The sequence below is a fragment of the Indicator indicator genome, chromosome Z (genome assembly GCF_027791375.1).
Source record: "Indicator indicator isolate 239-I01 chromosome Z, UM_Iind_1.1, whole genome shotgun sequence".
Classification (NCBI taxonomy): Eukaryota; Metazoa; Chordata; class Aves; order Piciformes; family Indicatoridae; genus Indicator; species Indicator indicator.
Genome location: NC_072053.1, coordinates 38,843,003 through 38,861,879, shown reverse-complemented (window position 1 = coordinate 38,861,879; position 18,877 = coordinate 38,843,003).

The window sequence follows — 18,877 nt, the reverse complement described above, 5'->3', positions numbered from 1 at the left end:
GTAAACCATGTACAGACCTGCTGTGAGACACATGGAATGGAAGGTCTTAAAACCAAGGCCCATAACTAACAAAACCAGGCAGAGTTCCTCATGCTGATGAGCAGCTGAAAAAAAAAGCTAATTGCAGGCTAGGAGACCACAGGAAACATGAGCAGGCTGCTCCTCTCTCTACGTAATTTGCTGCATTACGCTGACAAGCATCCCTCCCAACTGGTTGTGTTGGCCCTTGACATGTGAGGGAATCAGGAAAGACATGCCACAGAGAATAGTCTGGGGAGAGGCTTTTGTAGAACCTGTGGCCACCTTCCTTTGTGAAGTGAGGTTTCAAGTGGGCTGTGACTAGGCAATGAAAAAGAAACAGAGGAGCTGCCCACTCTGCGATGAAAGCAGTTTTGTTCAGTGATGAACAGGGAGATATCATAAGACTGTTTGATCTCATTTTTGGTATCAGACATAATTAGTAGCACACCTGATACCTGAGAGAAAAACAATGCCATTAATTGATGGGGCCTGGAACTGTGTCTCCATAACTACTTGTGCAAATCTGCTGTTCCTCAGACACATATCTGATGCCTTTCAAGGATCCTCAGAGGAGGAGAAAGAAAATGGCTGAAAGCAAAATCTAGTGTCTAGAACTGGTGATGTGGTGTGCTGTGGTTCACTTCAAAATTAATCTGGCTTCTCAGATAATACTGACTGCAGGTCAGTATACACGCTGTTATTCTCACTGGCCACATGGAAGTTTGGCATCCAGTTCTGACTAGTTGTCCATTTTAGATAAAGAGGAGAGGTAAGAAGAGCCAGTACATGATACACCCCCAGTTGCCTTAGATTTTATGGAAGAACAAATCACCAAATTTCCCCCACCTATGGAAAGAGATGAGGTGTTTAGTTCAGACGAGCTGTCAGACCTTTTTCTGGCTGTAATTACTTTAGATGATTGCTACTCCACTGTTTTCTGTTCAGTGTTCTTTCTGATGTTACTGCATATGGCAGTTCAATTATTAATGAATAGGCATTAAAATTAGATTAAATACCACTGGATTTGGCTCTACCAATGCCTTGCTACAAAGGTTCTAACTGAACCTAGAGGACAGTCAATGAATGACAGGCAGTGAATGACTAAGAATAATGCACATGAAGCACGAAGAAACTCCCATTCAAGATCATATTATGTTGGTTTTGCCGCTGCTAATGGTCAAGCAAGTTAGACCATGCTGACACGAGTGTGATTTTACTTACTACACTTCCAAGTGAAATGCAGGCACTGGGAAAGGGCTGTTGGGTCTTCTCCATTTTGGCCTAGTTGTCAACTACTTAGAAGTTAAACTTCTTTAAATTTTTTATTAGAATGTGGACTGTAAACATGTAAACTGTTGTAAACAGTAAACTTCAGGAGGGAAACTCCCCTCAGAGGACATACTGTTCCCCTATGACAGACATAGGCTGGAGTTGTTGTGTGATCTCAGCAATTCTCGCTGCCCACTTCCTCATGAGGGACAGGGGCGGGGAAGTGCTGACCTCCTTTCTCTGATGACCAGTGATAGGACACAAGGAAAAGTTAAGCTGCATCAGAGGAATTTCAGAGTGGACATTAGCAAAAGGTTCTTCACTGAGAGGATAGTCAATCACTGGAAGAGGCTCCCGAGAGAAGTGGTCACGGAACCTGGCCTGTCACAGCTTAAGAAGCATCTGGATGATGCTCTTAGTCATAGGGTTTAGTTTCAGGTAGTCCTGGAAGGAACTGGACTCAACCATCCCTAGAGGTTCTTCCAACCTGAGCTATGCTGTGATTCTGTAACTCTTTTTTATCATGTTTGGCAGTAACATAGCAAAGAGTATGAAGACAAAACCCAGGTCAACAAAATTAGGAGTCTGTTTCCCCTGATAAATATTGCATGGAAATCTCAATAAGGTCATGTAATGTGAATGAGCTAATACAGCAAGATACAGAAACAACCACAAAACCACGGATCAATTGGACAAAGTCAATCTTATTACTTCACAAACCTGGGGATCTCAGAAGCAGCACATGGGCAGAAGTACACAAGCAGGAAGTCAGGCACTGTAGAGCTTGGTTCTTTCTAGACAGAGAACTCAATCTGCTGCTTTCAGCTGTGTATCAGGAATGTACAGTTTTCCATTGTGCTTTGTTCTTCCACACAGCAGGACAGCAACCTCACACAACCTCTGTTGTCTAAACACAAAAGACCAAACTGTTAGCATGATAGATGTGTTTTTCAACACTGTCACGGTCCAGTGGTGGATAATTTGGCAGAAGTTAAACCTCCTTGCCTTCCAGATGGTGCTGGGTGCAGCTGAGCTTAACTCCTGATTGACGCCCAGTTGGACCTTTAATGTGACTAACTTTACATTCTCGGGAACAGAATTAAGACTCAAACCGAGTCAATTGCCTAAAAGGGTTTATTGAGAGACTGCAAACAGATACCGCGGTGGTCAAGCAGTGACGATGCAAACGGGGAGAAAGCAGGGCCCCGCGGGACGGCAACTTTCTTGCTCTCTGTCAGGCTCATGCCAGAGCAGAGAGGCAGGACAGGCAGGCAGGTACAGGCAGGTGGCAGCGCAGGTACAGGCAGGTGGCAGCGCAGGTACAGGCTGGTGGCAGTGCAGGCACAGGCAGGTGGCAGTGCAGGTACAGCGGGCAGCTGCTTCTCACAGCAGGCAGGCACGCAGGTAGGTACGCAGGTGGCAGGTAGTAAGAGCCCCTTCTCCCAGTCGACAGCTCTCACGCAGCTCCCTAAGCAGACCCCCGGCAGTATCTAGCATAGTCTGACACCTTGCCACCAAGCAGTTGCCACGTGCCTTGATCGGTCAGCAGAAAGCATGCCTAAAGCCATCTCCAGGGTTTTCAAATCTGCCTGTCTCCAGAGCTTCAAAACCTGCCCCTGTCTCCTTCGCCGCCAGGGACTCCCCAGGGTCCTGAGTCTCACCAGGGAGTCTCCCAAGTACAAAGCCCCTGACTTGATCCCAGGGGGCCAGGTGCCATGTTCCATTATACCAAACCTTTATCCCTGGTGACTTTTCCAATGATGTTGAGCCATATATGTATTTCGGTCCCTTACAAACACCCTAGCTGCAAGTCACTTCAGCATGTTTACAATCCTCCTCCCCAGTCTTCCATTATTATTATTCCCACAGGATGCTACATTGCTGGTTAGTTCACACTTGTGGATGACCTCCAGGCCAGAGGCAGCCTTGGCTGCAGTGATCATGAGACATTTGATTTCAAGGACCCTGAGAGGTAAAATCAAGGCAAAAAGGAGGAGCACCTCTCTTCTACCACTTTCTCACCTTCAAGAGAGGCCTTTGTCCTCTTGAAGAATCTGCTTGAAAAAGTCCTCCAGAATGTCTGCTTTTACAATTTTAGCTCCTATTGCTATGGCATGGTGACAGCTGTACTTATTTGAGTTGGGTTACTCACTTGTTTTCTTGATTTGATTTTTGAATGTTGTGAATGAGGACCTGTTTTCACAGGTTTTGATCCCTGGTGGTATCAGGGGATATTAATCACATGCAGAATACAGCTTGTAACAATGTTCTTGCAACATTATATTGTAGTCTCTATTCCCTCCTAAAAACATACTGTCACTGCATTTTAAATTGAAGGATTTTTGGCAAATGCTAACATGCAGTTCTTGTCTTGAACTTGCTGAATAGGACAAGAGTTGTTATTTTTGCCTGATACTGTAAATTGTCTGTGGTACACTCCCTGCAACTCTGGCGATGAAGTGAACACTTACCTTGCTAGACCCTTTATGCTTTGCTTTAATAACCAGGAAAATCATACTGATCAAAGAGAGGCTGTTTGTATATATGCCCATAAAACTAACAGCCTGAGCAGGGCCTCTGAGAATGAGCAAAGAATATGTCACCCTACAAGAAACTTCAGGCAGAAAAGTGTTAGCAGAGCTAATCCGTGTCTTTGGCAAGAATGAGTTAATTGGAGACTAAGACAAAAACATGAAGGGAGAGGAGAAAGGATTAATAACATATATCTTGGTGCCTAAAAGATGAGATGTGTGAAAAGGTGGAAAGGTTTAGTCAAGAGGCCAGGGTTTGTGCAGACATCTTTCATTTAACTAGTTTAAGCTGGAAAAGGGGTGTGAGTAGAGATGTGTTTGGGTCTGCAGGAGTCTCAGAAGACCTATGTATATTTAGTCAACCTTAAAATGGAAGTAAGGTTCTCTTCTTTTCCTTTCTCATGTGGCCTAATGGGTCATGCAATTAGCATACCAAATGTGCTGGTTTGAGGCCAGACAGATCCTCTCTTGCTCCGAGAGGATGACACTCACACAAATGGATTGGAGAGTGATGGAAAGTTTAAATGGAAAAGCGATTGGTGAAGCTACAGAAAACTACAAAGCATAGTGACAAGAACATCCCAAAGTGTACAGCATCCCTTACGTAACACCCAAAGGCTTCCCAACTTTTCTCTTCTCCCCACCTGAGGGTATACCCAAACCCCCATAGGGCTCTTTCTTCCCTCTAGGCTAGTCTCAGGCTGGCCAGGTCTGAGACTGCCCCCCCGCCCTTTCTCCTCCTGGCATTAGTCCTAGACAGGCCTAAGAGGCCTGAGATACTCCCCCACCGTTACCTGATAAGAGAGCAGCTCCCAGGGGAGCAGAGAGGGGAGAAAGAGGAAGAGAATGACTCTGCAGATGGATTTGTAGGGGCAGGATTTGTGGGTAGCAATACGCCGTTTCCTGTGTCCGCCTGATTGGGTTGGACACTCAGGACATCGGAGGTGTAACTTATGTGGCAGTGACAGGAGGCACCCAGCCTAAACTGCCACACCAAACCTGAGTCTTGGGCCTTGGGTCTAAGGTATGTACACGCTCCTGGCAATAGCTGCATGATGTTCCCATATGCTGTGCGTATTCTCTTTGATTGCTCTTGCAGCCTGTTTGCACCACCATTGTGGTTTCTTTCACTAGTTTAGAGCCTACATGTTTTCCATCTTATAGACCTTCACTAGATCTTTATAATGCACAGTACTGCTTTCCTTTTTCTACCTAGAACAGTATGCTCTCCCTTTATAATGCTATCCTGTGAGCAGGGACTTCCACTGATTTTAGAACTCCTGAAATTGCCTTTAATTCAAAGAAAGCCACTCTTCAGCTGTCACAGCTTATCTCCAGCTGTAGCTCTGCAGAGTCCACACCAAGATGTACGCTTATTTTTCCCTCTTAAACATATTGGGGTTTTTTTCCAGTAATTGTTAACTTCATGTACTGTGTTTAGCTCCATCCAAAATTTCTTCTGTTTGAAAATATCATGGCCAGACTTAATTACACTGAGTTGTGCAGTGTAATGTGTCTTATGTACACTCTTGCCTTCCTCTTAAATGTTTAATTTTTAGATAGTTTCCTAATATGGTCTCTCTTTAAAATACATATCCTTTTTCTACAGGTAGAGGGGACCTCTTATTCTGGGTTTGGTGTTTCTTTTTAACCATTAGGCCTGGCTTCTTGTTCTTTTTCTTCTTATTGTCCTGGTGAGACTATTGTTTGGTGTCCCCATTCCTTTTTCTTTTAAAGGTTTGGGTGGACCTTGCCTCTGGGGATGTGGCATGGATCTTTCTCCTTTTATGGCTTTTTATTTGAATATGAACAACTCCCAAACCTGTTGGTGTTTGGCACATGGAATAATGTCCAAACATGTTTTCTAGTATCTTGAGTGGTGCTGTTAACGTGTTGCTGAACAATTTCCAAACCCCTTTTCAGTCACAGGATGGTCTTCCTAAACAGGTTGCAGGATGTATCTGCAACAGTCACAGCATGTGTCACACAAACCATCTGGAAAACCAGGGAGACCACTGCCAGTCTGGGCTCTGTTGTAATAATTTGCATTCAAGGATGGTCCCTGTGATGGTTTTAAGACTATCTTTTTAATTTTTCTTCACAAAGAGCAAAGAAAGTGAGAGAATGTAAATAAATCACTATTGGGTGTAAGAAAGCAAAATAATGATTGCTCTAAACACTTCCATTGGAGAGATAGAAATGCTTAAGAATCACTACTAAAAACAAGGCTGAGCAGTCGGGCAGTCTTGCAGTCCCTCTTCTCTCAGTCTGCCTGCTTCTTCTCTCTCCTGGATGAAGATGACATACCGACCTTGACAAGCTAAGTTTAACAAACCTCTCTCTGCTTCTTGGCTTTCTTCCCTTTTGCCCACTCTGGGAGGGGGGAGGAAAAGAAGCACGCACACCCCCCCTCCCTTATTTGGGGGGCCACAGGGGGCTCGGTTGTGCTTTTCTGTTGATTGTACGTATTTGTTAATGTTGTGAATAGTGTATATTTGTACATATTCATTGCATTTCATCGTAGACTGTAGTTTTGCCTGTAAAATACAGCTTCATTTGCTTCCAGATTGAGCTAGCTTGGTTATTGTCAGCGCAGGAGGAGGATTTCAGTTCTCACACTGTTACAGTCCCTATAATTTTCTACCACTGTCATTGTGGTGTGGTTTCTTAAAATAGTAGATACTTTGGGGGCTGCAGATGCTCACTTCATGCTCACTTATGCAAAGTAAAATGAGAGGTGCTTATGCTGGTCAATCATTATTCCAGTGATGATTGTGTTGATATGCTGATGGGCTGTCAGCACACAGTGCATCTTGTGTCACTGTGTAATGGTTTAGCACAAGGGCTAACCTGTCTGCTCCCCCAACACAAAAGTGAGGGGAGGAGTAACACACAAAACTCAGGGTTGAGCTAAAGAAACAAGAATTTAATATAACATGAGATACCATGAGCACAATAGGTAACTACCTCAGCTAATAATCTAATTAATCTACTAATCTAATGCATTATTACCGTATTTTAGTCTATTTGCATAAGAAATACAGTGAAATAAAGGGAGGGGGGAGGGGGAGGGGGGAGGGAGGGAGAGACAGACGTAAAACAGAAAGACAAAGCCAGCAGCTGTCTGACTCCCACCCATTATGCTGCCTGACTGCAGAAAAGAGACCACACCCAAGAACCCAGAACCCAGAAGCAGCAACCAGAACAGGAAGCCTCCCTTGTTGCAATCTGAACCTCAAGCCCCATAAGATTTCACTCCAGTTAGCACTTTCTTTTTTGAAGCTGGCATGACTGCAGCGTGGTATGAATAACAGCAGCAGGTTCAACTCAATCCATGACACACTGCAATGATCTCATTGTTACTGCAGCCAAACACAGAGCAATAATGGAATCACAAATTCCTTGACAGGCAGGTGCTCTGCAAGACGTGTGCAGTAATGAAGTGAGTTAAATCCCACAGAGATGTCTATCAGACCGGGCAATTTCTTAGCTGCAACCTGCAGAGAAGTCCCCCCAAAATGTGCTGAACTCTGTCTGTAGAACAAGTGAAAGGGTTTTATCCACTTTAAGCTTTGTTTTCACTCTGGTGGGCCAAGTCCACTGCTGGAGTGCTGATGGTTGAAGTTCTCTTGTGGGGGTTAGTATGATAGTTCAAGTTGCCCATCAACATGGAGAGGGACAGATAATAGACTTTCTGCAAAGTATACTGCCATATCTTACCCTGCAGTGGTATTCAAAGGTAGACGCTGTGAGGGTACTACTATGTTTCCACTAGCCCAAACTCCCACTTGCCTGAGGACTCATGGGTCCCCACCATCTCTACAGTAAAGTTCATGCTGGTGTATTGTGGAAAGCTGCTGGTGCTGGCACTGCTGGGCAGCATGATGCTTCCATGATCCCCGATCTTTCATTCTTCCTTTTTACCCTGCTCTGCTGCCAATCACTCAATAATCAGGATGTGGGAGGCTTAACTGCTAAATTTCTGGGGGTAGCCTTGCCACTATTCAGCAGCTGTTCTCTTTCATTCCTTTGTCTTCTGCAGCAATGTTCTTCTCAATTCTGTAGATTCTGTACTCGTCAGGATTCATTTTTTGAAGTTCCTCAGGGTAAAATGTCCCATCAATTGCTTTGTGATCATTATCTGTTTAGCATTATGCAGGCAGAGTAATACACATTTTAGCTGCTATGAAAATTGAATCCGCAAATACCTGTGTAAGGAAAAAATAATCTGATTTAGAAGTTTCTGTTCACAAAGGAGACAGAGGAGTCTTTTAAAACTTTATTTGAATAAAGGGAGAGTCCACGGGACAGTTCCCTGTGGGGTCTCTTAAATTGCTGGGAGACACAGCTCCCCTTTTATCCTAAATTCCTGGATGTGAATTTCCCTCTCTCTTTCCCCATTGACTCAGGTACTCAGGATTTACAGTCTTTCCTGGAACGCCTACTACATGTCCCCCTTCACATGCAACCCCCTGCTTCATACATCTTATGTTCATTTAAATTAGGTTCTTCACTTCTCTGGGTGGAGAAGTTAATATTCAGTAGTCTATTAAGCCTGCACTCTGTCCAAAAAGTTCAGAAGTTCAGGCTGTGTTCAATCTGTGTCATCTTCTGACAGACCCCCTAATGATTCACAGCAAGGTTCCAGATAAGGTACCAACTAGGCCCCTTTGTTGTTAACATGCACATAGAGTAAACTATCTGGTTCCTCCCTTTCTCTTCCAACCCCCTCTTAGACAATTCTTCCTTTGTAAAGACACTGCCTACTCTTAATCCCATCACCTGCTCATAGCCTTTCTCCAATTCAACCCCATACATGGTTTTCCAAACCCTTGCAGCGTTTAAAGCGTTCATGTTCACAGGCCTGAATCTGATAGCTTGGTGGGAGCTATATTTGTAGCACTTTATAAGCTTCAGTGACACATCAATGTATCAAGAAGTGTTACAGGTCAAATACCTCCACACCCAGGTTTTAAGCATCCTGTTAAAACGCCCTATGGCAGAGGCTTTTACTTCTTTATTAGTAATAACATGGTGAATGTCATGTGCTTTAACAGCTTGCTTAAAGGCTAGTTGAAAAACTATTTCCCCTGGTCCGTCTGCAGTATCTTAGGCTTGCACTGTCTTCTGAAATTGTTACAAAAGCCCCCACTGCCTCAGATCTTGTCACGGTTTGGTTGAGGCAAGCTCTGACAGGAAGTCTATCACTAATAATGGAAAACTGTTGCATATCCAGCAATTCGGCTTCCCATGGTGCGTCCACCACCTGAGAGCAGCCCTGCAGAAAAAGGCTTTTAAGTGTTTTTGCTGCCTTGTCTGAGCTATTAGCATCCTGCTTCGCAAGTGAAGGTTGCTGCGTGGCTTCTGTTGAGTTCAGCAGTTTGCCATTTAGAAGCTTCCAAAAGAGGTTTTTATACTCTGAAAGCTTCCAATCTACCCAGGAAGACAGTAGATCTCTGCTAGAACAAGTGGTGTGGCATAATAATACTCACATGCTATTACATAACCTTATGAAAGGAGACATTGGACAAAAGATTTAACTCAAGTACCAGAAAGTTTCCTAACAGGTATGAGGGGAGTTGGTTGCCAGTCAGACTTCTCCGGACTTTTCCCTGCCCCTCCCAAAGCCTCCAAGCTTGGGAGGAGCAGAGACAGAGGTGTTTTTCTTTCCTGGTTTGCAAACGCTTCCCTTCCCCTCCAAGTTTAGCAAAAGCCCAGGGAGGAGCAAATGGCTTGGGCCCTGGGCAATGTGCAAGCGAGTGCAAACAGAGAGGACTCATCTGCCTTTACCCCACTGATTTAGAGAAGGATGAGAAAATCACTAAGTTCCACGTATTATGCCTTTATTACAGTGCTGGACACAGGTGGGATCTCTCCCAAAGCCCCGTATACCGAAGGGGGTTTTAGTATGTACTTATATAGTCCAAGCTTCTTATCTAAACAAAAGTTATCTATCTAAAAAATGACAGAGGTATGTTGATATTTCACAGAAAGTCCCAGTTCTTCCTATCTATATAAAGGTTATCTATCTAAGAAAGACAGGGGTATGGCAATATTTTATAGAAAATCCTGGTTCCTCTTTGGTCTGTCTTTCTCCTTCTCTTAAAATATTGCCTGTTCTTTTTCAAACAGGGTACATCTACCCCTGCCTGCATTGCAGCCAATTATAAGAAGGGGAGTTACTCAGTGTTTCCCTTCTATTCTTCATCCATTTTGTCATTTCATTAAATTTAGTATTTCCTTATCAACTCTGTTCTTTTATTAAACTCGGTAATTCTTTTTAGAGTATTTTCTGCTTATCAATTCCAAGGATTTTCTACTTATCATCACCAAATGTGCTGCAGGTCAGGAGAGAGGAGGGAGATCTTACCATGCGGTCTCCAGTTCAGCTGCAGCCTGCACTGCCAGCACCTGTAAAGGGAAGTCTCTCCTTTGAAGCACTAGAGCTACCGGGGTTTTCCGGAATCTGTGGCCTTAGGAAGGCATGGCAGAAGCTGCTGCTGCTGCTGCCTCTGTGGATCACTGCCTGCACTGGAGGAACTGTGCACTTTCCATAAGCCACTGCCAGTAGTGCTCCTTTTGTGGAACTTACCTGTTCCAGCAGCTGCTGACCTCTTGTGGCAAACCGTTTGTGCGCAGCCTCCAGCACGAAATGAGGGCACCGCAGCAGGCACCAGCAATTAATTCACACTGCCAAGAGACCTTTGTTTTGCTGAGACTGCTAATGATTCCTGTAAGGCGCGCCGTCTTCTCCCACACCAGGGTGGGAAGAAGCTGACTGAGGGCATGAGGAAAGAAGAAGCGGGTGCTGACTCTGTGGGCCAGTCAGGAATTGGAGGGGTTGGGAGATTTATCTCATCCACCACCACCAGTATTATGCATAGTCAAAGGAAATTTGAGCAGAGGAGTGACAGTGGAATAAAATATTGTGTTCGGACATAAAGACATGAAATAGTCTATTCAGACATTTTAGTCCTGTGTGATGTTCCACTGTTAGATAATAAAATTTCCCGTTGGAGCATGCTAAGCTGATCCCAAAGGAGCCATGTATATTGCTGTTTTACAATTGCAGTTGTCAGTATAATTAAGAAGGTTGACGCTTGGATGAGTGTTTACAGATGTTCCACTTACAGGATAATAGGTATATGGAAGGCCACATATTTCAATACTGTTGTATTAGCTATTAGCAGCATTATAGATTTTATAGACATCCTTCTGATGGGTAAAACCCCAACAAGTGCACATTACCCATGATTAGAGTTCTAAGGCTTCCTATCAACCACAATTCAGTTGAATTTTCAGGGCAGCTACTGCAAATAACTATGCTTTGGTACAGCTGAAAAGAAGACTTCACCCTTCTGACCAGCGGGTCAGTTTGAAGCAGTCCTAGCTGCCTAACAGACCAGGCCCACATTAGATTATTCCCACTGCTTAGTGAAATCTGTGTCCTGTTAGGGAGTTGTATACACTGCATTGGCTCCCACAGAACAGCACAAATTGTCCCACAGAAGTTTGCTTTTGTGAAAGAATCAAAGGAAGGACCCCAAGGTTAGACAGCAGACATTACATTGGATCATTTACCTTTTACTATGCTGTAGCTTCAGGCCAAGATGTGTTAACTAATATTAATTAACCAGCAAGGAATCATTTAAAAAGTAAGAATCGAGAGCTGGTGTCAGCAGACAAGGAGAAGTATGGAAGTACTCTATAACGTTTTTGTTTCAGTCTTCTCTCCACTCTTGTTCTATCCACCTCCTGAGTCAATGGACCACTAGGTGCAGACCAGTAGGGTAAAGTTCCTCCCCACCATAAAGGAAGATCAAGTTCAGGACCACCTAAGGAACACCAACATATATAAATCTATGGGACCTGATGAAATGCATCCCAGAATTCTAAAGGAATTTGCTGATGTAGTTGCAAAGCCACTCTCCATAATGTTTGGACAGTCCTGGCAGCTAGATGAAGTCCCTGGAGACAGCAACAAGGGAAATATCGCACCCATTTTAAAAAAGAGTACAAAAGAGGACCCTGGTTATCACCAACCTGTCAGCCTCACCCTCTATGCCTGGGAAGATCATGGAATAGATCCTCCTGGAAGCTATTATGGACCACACAGAGGTTAGGGAGGTGATTTGAGACACCCAGCATGACTTCACCAAGGGCAAGTCCCACCTGACCAACCTAGGGGCTTTCTACAAAAGTCTAACTACATCAGTGGACAAGCGAAGACCAACAGGTATAGGACTTTTGTAAAGCCTTTGACACGGTCCCCTACAACACCCTTCTCTCTAAGCTGTAAAGAGAAGGATCTGATGGGTGGACTGTCCCGTGGATGAGGAATTGGTTGGATGATCACATACAAAGGGTGGTGGTCAACAGCTCAGTGCCCAGCTGAAGATGGGTGACAAGTGGTGTCCCTCAGCAGACTCTATTGGGACCAGTGCTGTTCAGTTATCTTCACCAATGATATAGACAGCAAGACTGAGTGCACCCTCAGCAAATCTGCAGATACCAAGTTGAGTGATGCAGTTAATAAGACTGAAGGATGGGTTGCAATCCAGAGGGACCTAGACAGGCTGGAGAGTGGGCTGAGGAAAATCTCATGAGGTTCGATAAGGCTTAAGCACAAGGTCTTGCACCAGGATGGGGCAACCCTTGGTATCAATACAGGCTGGGAGATGATGAAATTGAGAGCAGCCCTGCAGAAAAGGACTGGGGGGTACTGGTGGATTCGAATCTGGGCATGAGTCATCAACATGCACTTGCAGCCCAGAAGGCCAATCACATCTTGGGCTGTGTCAAAAGAAATGTGGCCAGCAGTTTGAGAGGGGTGATTCTGCCCCTTTACTCTGCTCTGGTGACACCTCACCTGGAGTACCATGTCCAGCTCTGTGGCCCCCTCTGTGGAAACAGTAAGATCTAAGTCCCCTTTAAGAAATGTTATGCTTTTAAGTTCAAAACTGTGGGATGAACGCTTTCTGGTACCTGTCTAAAGGAGGCAGCTGTCCTGTTGCTGCCCTGAGCTTGTAGAAAAGTGAAAGAATGTGTATTTGTTAAAATTATCTAATTGGCACAGCTCTGGTTTTGTAACCTTGTCCATATGTTACATCAACTATATAAGGCCCTTGGATGCATTAAGAAACTTGTCTTCAATGTCTTCAATTATCACATTGGAGTCTGTAAAAATCCACCATGAGAGCCCCCACACAAAAGGGACATCTCTGAAGCAGCTCCAGAGGAGGACCACAAAGATGATCAGGGGGCTGGAGCACCTCTCATATGAATACAGACTGAAAGAATTGGGGCTGTTCAGCCTGGAGAAAAGAAAGCTCTGGGAAGACCTTGTAGCTACATTTCAATATCTGAAGGGGACCCACAGGATGGCTGGGGAAAGGCTGTTTACAAGGGCTTGTGGTAACAGGACGAGGGGCAATAGCTTTAAACTGGAGCAGGGTAGATTTAGGTTGCACATAAGGAAGAAGTTCTTACAGTAAGAGTGGTAAAATACCGGAACAGGTTGCCCAGGTATTTGGTTGAAGCCCTGTCCCTGGAGGCATTCAGGATCAGACTTAGTGTGGCCCTGGACAGCCTGATCTAGTTGGAGGTGTTCCTGCTCACTGCTGGGGGTTTTGACAAGATGACCTTTGAGGGTACCTTACAACCCAATGCAATCTATGATCCTGTGGAATATTAATATCACTCCCTTTTCCGTGGCCACCCATGCATAGAGATTAAGGGGGAGGGGAGGGAAAAGATGGCTGTGTATAAGGTCAAAGGCAATTGTCTCAGTGTAGGCAGCTCCACCAGGGGCATGGCTGGGTCTTTGTTTTTTCAGTTTCTGAGCATAATTGTAGGTGATATTGCACAAAAGGTAACGAGCTGGGAGAGCCACTTATTCCCCTGCCACTCTTTATTTTAACGTCTGCTAATCGCTGGGCCTATCCTGGGTCAGCCTTAAGGCTCCTTTGAACAGCCCTTTAGTATATTCTACAATGGTGTCTGGCTGAGGGTAGTAGGGATTGTAGTAAACTCATTGAACTCCCTCATTCTGTGCTCTTTATTGCACTGCTGCCACCTTGACTGAATGGATTTGGCCTAATTTCAGAGCCTGGGCTGCACTATATCCTGACACATACCTAACAGCTTAGGCTTGTGTTTGCCCTGTAATCAATTCTTTCTGGATCTGTTCTACTACTACTACTACTACTACTACTATGACTACGACTACTACTACTGTGTCAGTGTCAAGGCCACCAATTAGCACATTGTCTATATGCTGAATATTTTGACCCCTTTTGTGTGGTAAGTAAGTGCAGGTGAACAAAAGGCAAGCAAATGTAAATTGCACATCCTGCCACAAAAAAGCAAAACAATCCCCAGCTTCTTGAAGGGGAACCACAAACCCCTTCTCTTCTATGTCAATAGCCACTTTTGATAGCTGCTACCAGCTCAGAAGTATTAGGTTATCACTACTGTCAGTGGGCCAGTGCCAGTAATGGACAGTTAGCTGACAGTTTCTGTTTGGTTTGCAGACTGGTCACAGCAGAGAGTTATATATCTAGAAAGGGCAAAAGGACTCTGGCACAAGAGTTGGCAGGACTCATTGAGAGGGCTTTAAACTAGGTTTGAAGGGGGTGGGTGATGAAACCAGTCTCTCCAGAGAGGAGACAGAGGACAGTAAACTCTAGGCAAGACAGGCGAGGGAGAAGAGGAGGAGAGGTAAGCCCTGTGTGTTAGGGAATCTCTTGATGCCACAGAACTTGAGGTTAAGGATGAAAGGATTGAGTGCCTATGGGTAAAAATCAGAGGGAAGGCTAAAAAACCTGACATCCTGGGTGGAGTCTGTTATAGACCACCCAACCAGGATGAAGAGATAAATGAAGTATTCTGCAAGCAGCTGGAGGTGACCCGCCTGGTGGATATGGGGAAGGCTGTGGATGTAGTCTACCTGGACTTCAGCAAGGCCTTTGACGCAATCCCCCATATCACACTCCTGGCCAAGCCATCAGCCCATGGCTTGGACAGGTGCACTCTGTGCTGGGTGCCACTTCCCCCAGGGATCAGTTTTGGGTCCAATCCTGTTTAATATCTTTATTGATGATCTGGATGAGGAGATAGAGTCCACCATTAGTAAGTTTGCAGATGACACTAAGTCGGTGTTGATCTGTTGGAGGCTAGAACGGACCTTGACAGGCCGGACAGATGGGCAGAGTCCAACAGGATGGCATTCAACAAGTCCAAGTGCTGGGTTCTGCACTTTGGCCACAACAACCCCATGCAGTGCTACAGGGACAGTGCTGGGGACACAGTGGCTGGAGAGCAGCCAGGCAGAGAGGGACCTGGGTTGACAGCCAGCTAAACATGAGCCAGCAGTGTGCCCAAGTGGCCAAGAAGGCCAATGGCATCGTGGCCTGCATCAGAAATAGTGTGGCCAGCAGGACTAGGGAAGTCATTCTTCCCCTATACTCAGCACTGGTTAGACCACACCTTGAATGCTGTGTCCAGTTCTGGGCTCCTCAGTTTAAGGACATTGAGATAGTTGAACGTGTCCAGAGAAGGGCAACAACGCTGGTGAGAGGTCTCAAGTACAAACTCTATGAGGAGAGGTTGAAGGAGCTGGGGTTGTTTAGCCTGGAGGAGGCTCAGGGGAGCCCTTATTGCTCTCTATAACTACCTGAAAGGAGATTGTAGACAGGTGGGGGTTGGTCTCTTCTCCCAGGTAACCAGTAGCAGAAGAAGCGAACAGAGTCTCAAGCTGCGCCAGGGGAAGTTTAGGCTCGAGGTGAGGAGAAAGTTCTTCACAGAAAGAGTAACTGGCCAGTGGAATGGGCTGCCCAGGGAGGTGGTGGAGTCACTTTCCCTGGAGGTGTTCAAAAAAAGATTGGATGTGGCACTTGGAGCCATGGTTTAGTTGTCAGGAGGTGTTAGGTATTAGGTAGTAGGTTGGACTTGATGATCTCTGAGGTCTTTTCCAACCTGGTTGATTCTGTGATTCTGTGACAAGGAGAGTCAGAAATTCTTGCTCCCTTAGCACTGCAATTACTGATGCTGTCTCCTCCTCTTGGGCACACATAGACAATGGATGAATACCTTAACTACTCAGAGGTGGGTAGAGAAAGGGCTACCCAGAGTAGACTAACTGGTGGAAGATCTTTCCTTATGAGGAGAGACTGAGGGAGCTGTGTCTCTTTAGCTTGGAGAGGAGAAGACTAAGGGGTGACCTCATTAATGTTTATAAATATGTAAAAGGTGAGTGCTAAGTCAAGCTCTTCTCGGGCAACAGGTGGAAGCTGAAGCATAAGAAGTTCCATGTAAACATGGGGAAAAAAAAAATCACTGTGAGAGTGATGGAGCACTGCCCAGGGGGGTTGTGGAGTCTCCTTCTCTGGAGATATTCAAGACCTGCCTGGATGCATTCCTGTGTGATCTGCTCTAAGTGATCCTGCTATGGCAGAGGGGTTGGACTTAATGATCTATTGAAGTCCCTTCCAACCCCTAACATTCTGTGATTCTGTGATCCAAATTTTCACTGCCTCCCTTTTGAGTCTACCTACTCTTGGAGCTTCCACAACACAACCAATACCACTTGCTCTGAAATGTCTGTTCTCTCTTGAGCACTGCTCGCTCCCCAGCAAGTGCCCTTTCCAGGGGTGCTTCTAACTGCCTGCTATTCTCTTGTTCTTTTGCTCACAGTTCTTTGAGACTCTCAGCCTTCATTTGTCCCTGCATTGCCTTCACCACACTGTGCAGTGCCTGAATCACTTCCTTTTCTGCTTGCCGTCTGGCCTGGTTTTCTTATTGGGCAACTGCTAGGGCCGCTTCTGACACAGCACAGGCTATTGCCTTCCACTCACTGCACTTAAATGTTCACTCTTTTGATAGGCATTATTTGATCACAGCTTTTGGGGTCGTACTAATTATTTGGAGCCCAGGTCATGCCTAGAGGAGAGGGACGACTACCCTGTTCCTCTCTGGGAGGTCATTTTAATATTTCCATCTGTTATCAGCTCTTTGAAGGTGTGAAACCAGTTATTACCCTCTTGAGGGGAAAAAGTCTTCATGTCCTGGGAGCTATTCCCCTTTCAACCCTAGGGGAAAGCTCTGCCAGTGTCCTGGTTTCTTTTTTAGCAGTTGCTTTAGTCCTGAAACTGGGGATACTGCTGACTACACTAATTTAAGATGATGCAACCCAAGCCTCAAGCCCTGGGCATAGAGAGAGAGCCACACCAGGTGCTGAGATCCCCTGAAGACAAACAAAGGTGAATCCAGCACCAAGCGACTGCTGAACTCAGTCAAACTTGGTATTAAATGCAAACAGCATTGGCAATGCAGTGAAGCAGGTATCCTTGTCAAGAAATTAACAAAGAGCAGAGGAAGGAAAGAGAGACAAGCGAGGACAGGAATAACAAAAACGAGAGTGAGATGCTCCAGCATCGTGCAGTGTGTTCTCAAAGCTGTGATGTCAGGGCACCAATTTTATCTGTCTGCCTTTGAGCCTCTTACAGTCTCTGTCCCTTAGGGTCCTCCCCCTCAGGGTGGAGTTTGCTGGGCATGTGCACTTATCATGCTGTGGAAAGGTCCCAAAATGGGCCTGGGGGCTTGGAAGGTGCTTGAAACGTGTCTGAGGGTGTAGAGGCTCTTCAGATTGTCTCACTCCTCCCGACACCATGACTGTGGCATGCCTTTTACATGTACATGGCATGCCTTTTTACATGTGGCATGCCTTTTACATGTACATGCACCTATTTTCCTGGGCCAGAGCAGGGAAGTGCTGCGGGAAGGCCACTGCCCTGCCCTCACAGGCCTTGCCGCTGCTCACCGGCTGTGCAAAACAGTATGTTTAAGGCATGCCCTTTAGGGCATGGCTGTGACAGACCTTGGTCCACTCATCCCCTTTGGCTCCACATCATCCAGGGGATGCTTCAGCCACCAAAGTGGTCTCAGGAGCATGCCAAAGTGCTGCTGCATGCCTCCATCTTTCCCAAAACACACACACACATACACAATGGCTTTTCTGGGATGAACCAGCTTGCAGGGCCCAGAGCATAAAGATGGAGCTCTGCTGAGCCCTGCCCTCATGCCATGTAAGCAAAGAGAGGTGAGAGCTGTTTGATGCCAAGGTCCTGGCTGAGAGACAGGCCTTGGAAAGCCTCTTGGCAAGTCCCTGCCTCAGATTTTCCACTGGTCAAGGTCCTTCCACCAGCAAGGTCTGGTGCCAGTCCTTGCTTACGCACTTGTGCTGCTCCAGGTAGTGGCTCTGACAAGAAGGCATTGCTCATGCAGCCAGTTTCCACATATACAGAAGATACATACTCAGAATATTGTTCAGTAAAAGCATCCTTGGAGTTAACAGTATCTTTCAGTATATGGTTTGGTCTCTTGGTGGTGAACAGATGGCAAAACAGCACCATTAACCCCTGCTTAGTTGAACTTGATACGTTTAAATAAAGACGTCATACACAAATAATCCCCTGCCTAGCCTGCATTTAATAGTGTCCCCCCCAGCCCAGATCATCTGCAGTTTAGAGGGCTTTCTTGCAATCTCAGCATTGTACACTTAAGCATTTATTTTATTGGAAGAGGAGAGTAATTATTTCTAGAGCTACAGCTGAGTCACCAGTGAATATAACATAAATCTTAAATTCAATTGCTTTTCTTTTTCTTGCTATAGCTAAAGAAACTCAGTATTGCACAGCGAGCAGAACATGCTAGGCTAAAACAAGAGTAAAGAGAGAAATTATTTATTTAGAACACATTAGGAACACTATGCACAGTACAGCATAACAGAGTGAGTACATAGTGTAGTGATCATAAAAGGCCAACTTAAGAAAGCAAAGAAAAGACATAGCATAGATTACAGACTGTGCAAACTGGTGGGGTTTCTTTCTCCCATAAGCACAGCCGTACAAATAAAGACTGTCTCATACTATTTCTGCACAGGTAAAAGGTTGATTTACTCACTCTGTACATTTTATTTATTTTGTACAAACATACCAATACCTAGATAACACATGTAGTTTACAATATTTAATTCAAATACAGTATTATGTCTCATT